Genomic DNA, 6,000 nt, shown 5'->3' with positions numbered 1-6,000 from the left:
TTTAAAAAAATTCATTGTAGGCCGGGCGCGGTGGCTCAACCCTGTAATCCCAGCACTTTGGGAGGCCGAGACGGGTGGATCACGAGGTCAGGAGATCGAGACCATCTTGGCTAACACGGTGAAACCCCGTCTCTACTAAAAAATACAAAAAAAACTAGCCGGGCGAGGTGGCGGGCGCCTGTAGTCCCAGCTACTCGGGAGGCTGAGGCAGGAGAATGCCGTAAACCCGGGAGGCGGAGCTTGCACTGAGCTGAGATCCGGCCACTGCACTCCAGCCTGGGCGACAGAGCGAGACTCCGTCTCAAAAAAAAAAAAAAAAAAAAATTCATTGTAGCATGTTCTCACTTACATGTGGAAGCCCCCCAAAAATTTGAGCTAATGAAAGTAGAAAGTAGGATTGGGGGTATTAGAGGTTGGGAAGGGCAAGGGGGAGGGAAGGATGGGGACAGGTTGGTTAACAGATACAAAATTACAGCTAGATAGGAGAAATGAGTTCCGGTGTTCTATAGCACTGTAGGGTGAATGTGGTTAACTATAATTTATTGCATATTCTCATAAAGCCAAGGCCGGGTGCAGTGGCTCACGCTTGTAATCACAGCACTTTGGAAGGCCGAGGTGGGTGGATCACCTGAGGTCAGGAGTTCGAGACCAGCCTGACCAACATGGTGAAACCCCATCTCTACTAAAAATACAAAAATTACGTGGGCGTGGTGACACGTGCCTGTAATCCCAGCTACTTGAGAGGCAGAGGCAGGAGAATGGCTTGAACCCGGGAGGTGGAGGTTGCAGTGAGCCGAGATCACACCATTGCACTCCAGCCTGAGCGACAAGAACGAAACTCCATTTCAAAAAAAAAAAAAAAAAAAAAGGCTAGAAGAGAGAATTCTAAATGTTTGCAACACAGAGAAATGATAAATGTTTGAGATGATGGATATGCTAATTACCCTGATTTGGTGAGCACTCATTGCATATATGTATAGGAATATTACTCTGTAACCCAAAAATATGTACAATTATTATATGTCAACTAAAAATAAAAGGAAAAAAAAAAGATGGTTGAGAGGCACAGAGCGAGTCCTAATGTTTTACCCTATGGTGTGAGCAGGATTTAGAACAAACACCATAAGATGGGTGTGTTTGGAACTCTGCACTGTGCAGTTCTGGGTTTTACAGTTATGAGTGGGGACACAGAGGCACTTTGCATATGACAAAACTCAAATGACAGGTTCCTCTTTTGCCAGAGAAAACACTAAGCTTTGAGGGTGGTAGTGGTTGGGTGGGTGCGTGGAAGGGGACTGGATTGCATGGGGCAACAACAGAGGCCTGCCAGACATAGCTGCCTCTTGCTTCTTACACGTGAAACTTAGAATAGTTTACAAATAACTTTGATCTTTGAAGATCTTTTCTACTTTCTTTAAGTCAGTAGTTCTTGACCAGGGGATGGGACAAACACCAGAGGAACCTGGGAAAATGTTCACACTGCAGTTAGATGCCTGGCCCAGTGTAGACCTGGTAAATCACATCTCTTGGCCAATGCCTGTGGATTTTGGAGAATCTCCTCTAGAAATTCAGATTTGCACAATCATTTGAAAACAAAAGCCCTAAATTGGTAAGTTAATATTCCTTTCGTTATGCAGGGGCTCCAAGATACTCTCAACAAACCAGAAACTGTTCCTGAGTTGGGACTTGAGGATGGATATTTGACTTATGACCCTTTCTCACTTAGCTGTTTTTTAGAGGGTGGAGAACAGACATAAATTACAAAAAGCATACAAACCCCCAACTAAGAAACCCTGATGTGGAGGACACCTAAGGCCCCTGGGACTTTCCTGTAGGAAAACACATTGTTGCCAGTTAGGGATTCTCTACCAGATGACGTAGTGTCAGTATTGCCATTAGCTGGTGCAACAGGAAAGCTTAAATACTGATGTCAATGAAGCAGGAAAACCCAAATTAAAGCATTCTGTTCTCCCAGTAAAAAATTAGACAGGAAAGCAGATTACTGTGTATCAGTGTCTTAACAATTGTTGAGTCCTTGCACTGTGTTTTGCACCCAATATACATACAATAACATAGTTTAGATTTTTGTTGAATAGATGTAGTCTTTCTAAGGTAAACCTTTCATTTACCCTTCAGCATCTATTTTGATACTTAAAATCTAAAAAGAGTGTTTCTTGAAATGGTATCTTTCTTGCTTATAAAAATCAGTTACTCTAAAACTTTATTCAGTATTAATTATTCATTAAGATGACTTTAGTCTTTCTTAAGTGTCAAGGTGGGAGAGAAGTTATTTGATACCTGAGAGAACACCACCGATTAATCTAGTGACAAAAATACACATTTTCTTTGTTGTTCCTCCTTCTATGTGCTTTGAACTCCCAGGATGTTCAAGGGTACACTGACAATCAGTTGTTTAACTCAAAAGGATTAACACCACTTAGGATGGAAATTCTAAACATTAAAATCATGACTGAAAAATACTCTGACCATCTTTTTTGTTTTTTGGTTTTTTTTTTGTTTTTTGAGATGGAGTCTTGCTCTATCGCCCAAGCTGGAGTACAGTGGGGCCATCTCAGTTCACTGAAACCTCTGTCTCCTCAGTTCAAGCGATTCTCCTGCCTCAGCCTCTCAAGTAGCTGGGATTACAGGTCTGCATCACCATGCCCAGCTTTTTTTGTTTGTTTTGTTTTGTTTTTTGAGACAGAGTTTCGCTCTTGTTGCCCAGGCTAGAGTGCGATGGCGTGATCTCAGCTCACTGCAACCTCCACCTCCCGGGTTCAATGGATTCTCCTGCCTGTCTCCCGAGTAGCTGGGATTACAGGCATGTGCTACCACGCACCGCTAATTTTATATTTTTAGTAGAGACAGGGTTTCTTCATGTTGGTCAGGCTGGTCTCAAACTCCTGATCTCAGGTGATCCGCCCTCCTTGGCCTCCCAAAGTGCTGAGATTACAGGCGTAAGCCACTACGTCTAGCTCTGACCATCCTGTAATGAGAGTTTTTACGTTCATGTCACCAAAAACTATCCATTTCACCCCATTTTGTAAACCTCTATTCCCAAATCCATACTATTCCAGATTATAAAAAAAGATGGATGTATAACAATTAAATACTGAAGCAAAGATTCTTTAGGTAGCTACTTTCCCCCAAATTATTTGAAACAAAGAAGTTGGGTATGGCCATTTCTTTTGTAACTGAATAACTGGAGGGCCATTATCCTCCCAAACGCTTTTTTAAAAGCATTACTTAGGCAGACAACTGCAAGTGCTTAAAAAGTATTACTGAAGTATATTGAGTAAATATTATATGGATATAAAAGTATTTTCATAGTCCAGATATGAATATATAATTAGAGCATTATTTAGGAATGTGAGAGAAAAGTATGTGGAAGCTCTCAAATCTGTAACTACACATTAACTATAGAGCAACAATTGAAAAGGAACTGCTTTTAGGTTACAGTTCTTCAAGTCACTTCTTAATATACTTATAAGGCAAGTCTTGAATTCAGAACTCTGTTTTATTTTTTTTCATGACGGAAAAAAACCTAAAGTTGAGCTATAAATCTAACATTTTCTGCTCATACTGGGCTCACTATCAGTTCCTACATAAAGGTAAAAACAGTTTCCCCGTGTTAATAAATCATGCACATAAATAATATAGTGTTAGCATTTTTGTTTTCCTTAAAAGTAACCAGGTTACCATTAATAGTCTCATTACGTTTGTTTCATCCCCTTTTTTTTTTTTTTTTTTTGCCTATCTCAGTGTTTAACTGTGGCAGGGCCTCACGCACACGTGCATATACACATGCACTCAGGCTTCAGATCTTGTTGACAGCTGCATGTCGACACTCTGCACACGCTCTTCAAACTTGGTGATCTCCTCCTCCCGCAAGTCAGCCTCCACCTTGTCCTCCACCACACACTGAATCTGCAGCTTCCAGATACCGTAGCCCACGGGCACCACCTGGGAGGCCTCCCACACCAGCCCGTCCAGTTGGATGAAGTGCACACAGGCCTCCAGGTGGGCCATGTCCGTCTCACCGTCCCAAGGCTTGATGTCCAGCAGGATGGAGGACCTGGCCACCAGCGCGGTCTTCTTGACCTTCTTCTCTGCCTGCTGCTGCAGCCGCTCCTTCCGCAGCTGTGCTGCCTCACTGTCGCTGCCAGACAGGTCAGTGTCATCGTCCTCTTCAACCTCTGCTGCTGTGGCTGGCTTCTTGGCCGGGGACTCCGCTTCGCGCATGGGAGACACGTGCTGGGTCTGCGGGGCTGTGGCCTGGTGGCCGGGCAAGCTCTTCAGCACGTTCAGCCGGGCCTCTCTGGTTCTCCACTTCCAGACTGGCGATCCGGATGATGAGCTCACTGTGGTCTCCACTGGGGCTGCTAGACGCCCCAGGGCCTGAGCTTCCGGCCAGGGATTTCCGGATGTTCTCTCTGGCTCTGGCAGTATCAGGAGGATCACGCTGGCGCCGTTCTCCTGGCGGGAAGCACCGGCCACAGGCCCGTTCATCTGTTCGTAGAATCTCCTTTCTGCAACGTCATGTTTGAACTTACCGAACCAGATCTTCTCATGTACTAGGAAGTTTGTAGCCATTTTTCTGACGCCAGCCAAGGACGCAGCAACCAGGGAGGAGGAATCGCGGGACACGGGACGCCTAAGGAAAGGGGGTGTTTTCGTCCTTTTTTAGAAAACAAAGCAAAACAAAAACAAAAACTCCATCCTCATTAATAAACTTGTCGAATAAATAAATGTTGCGTATTTATTGTAAATAAATTTTACATATTTATTGTAAGTAAATTTTATGTATTTACTGTAAATAAATTTTACGTATTTATTGTAATAAATAAAAAGTAAACAGGCTATCTCAGCTTTTGTTACATCAGTATTTTTAAACAGGAAAGGCCATATATATCAAATTTTAAATAAAAATGTGTTGATATTTAAAGGTTTTAAAATTAAATCTCATTATTTAAGTAAATTACTTTCAAGTGGTGAGCTCATTTACAATATTACATATAAGCAGTTTTAAAAAAAAAAAATCAGAAGTTCATTCCAAGATTTTGTTAAAGAAAAGTTGAAGGGCTAAATTTCCAAAAGCAAAATTTTAAACAAACAAACAAAATTAGGTAGAGACATTCAACACAGTAAAGCTACCAGTAAGTTTATTAAACACAGACATTGATGTTTCTAATATTGTACAATTTTCAGAGGCCTCACATGACAAAATCCTTAAGTTTAATGATTCACTTTGAGAAAATACATCTATACTGACTACAAAGAAGGGTTTCTATGTCATCCTTTTTAATGAGAAAGTTAAAATGAATGGGTGTTTAGCAGTGTCTCATTATATAGAATTTACATTAGCAAAGGGTCTGATTAGCAACTTTAGATAACTTTCCAACCATGAAGAGTTGCAAAAGGGTTCCAATTGCATCTACCACCCACACATTCAAAGAAAAAGTACTAATTATGAAAAACAAAACCTTTAATGCCACCAAGGAATAAGAATAGTACAGTCAACCTTATCTGTATATCATTTTGTAGTTATGCATTATCTCATTTGGGTTTAAGACAGCTGGTGAAACTTGTGTTTGCATTCCCATTTCACAGATGAAGAAACAGGTTCTGAGAGGGCCAGTGGCTTATCCCAGATTACACGTTTAGTAAGATGGGGGATCAGAACTTGAAACCAATTGTGAAGCAGATACTGACTTTGTGAAATCCCTGAGCTGAAGTCCTTTCATGAGAGGAAGTGTTCAAACTCTTGTCTCTGAGGCTCCCTTGACTTTGGCCCTGAGCAAGGCCTGCCTGAGAAGCAGTTATTTAAGGAAGCTGTGTGACCAGATGGGCAGGGGTGTGGCCAGTGGAGTGGCTGTGACATACTTCTTGCACGTCGTGTCTTCCACCTTGCCTGATGACTTCACCAGCTATTAAGCACCTAACCCTGTAGTAAGTGCTGTGGGTAATACCACAGTGTAGGAAAACATGGTTCCTGTCCTC

The 6,000-nt window shown here is 42.0% G+C and overlaps 1 pseudogene; it reads right to left on the bottom strand.

Annotated features, from left to right (window-relative positions):
• Positions 1-866: 866 nt before the first annotated feature.
• Positions 867-6,000, bottom strand: part of LOC103214253 (elongation factor 1-delta-like) — a 111,298-nt pseudogene continuing 106,164 nt past the window's right edge.

The sequence above is a fragment of the Chlorocebus sabaeus genome, chromosome 3 (genome assembly GCF_047675955.1).
Source record: "Chlorocebus sabaeus isolate Y175 chromosome 3, mChlSab1.0.hap1, whole genome shotgun sequence".
NCBI lineage: Eukaryota > Metazoa > Chordata > Mammalia > Primates > Cercopithecidae > Chlorocebus > Chlorocebus sabaeus.
Note: the sequence above shows the minus strand (reverse complement) of the source record. Positions and strands in the feature narration are given on the sequence as shown.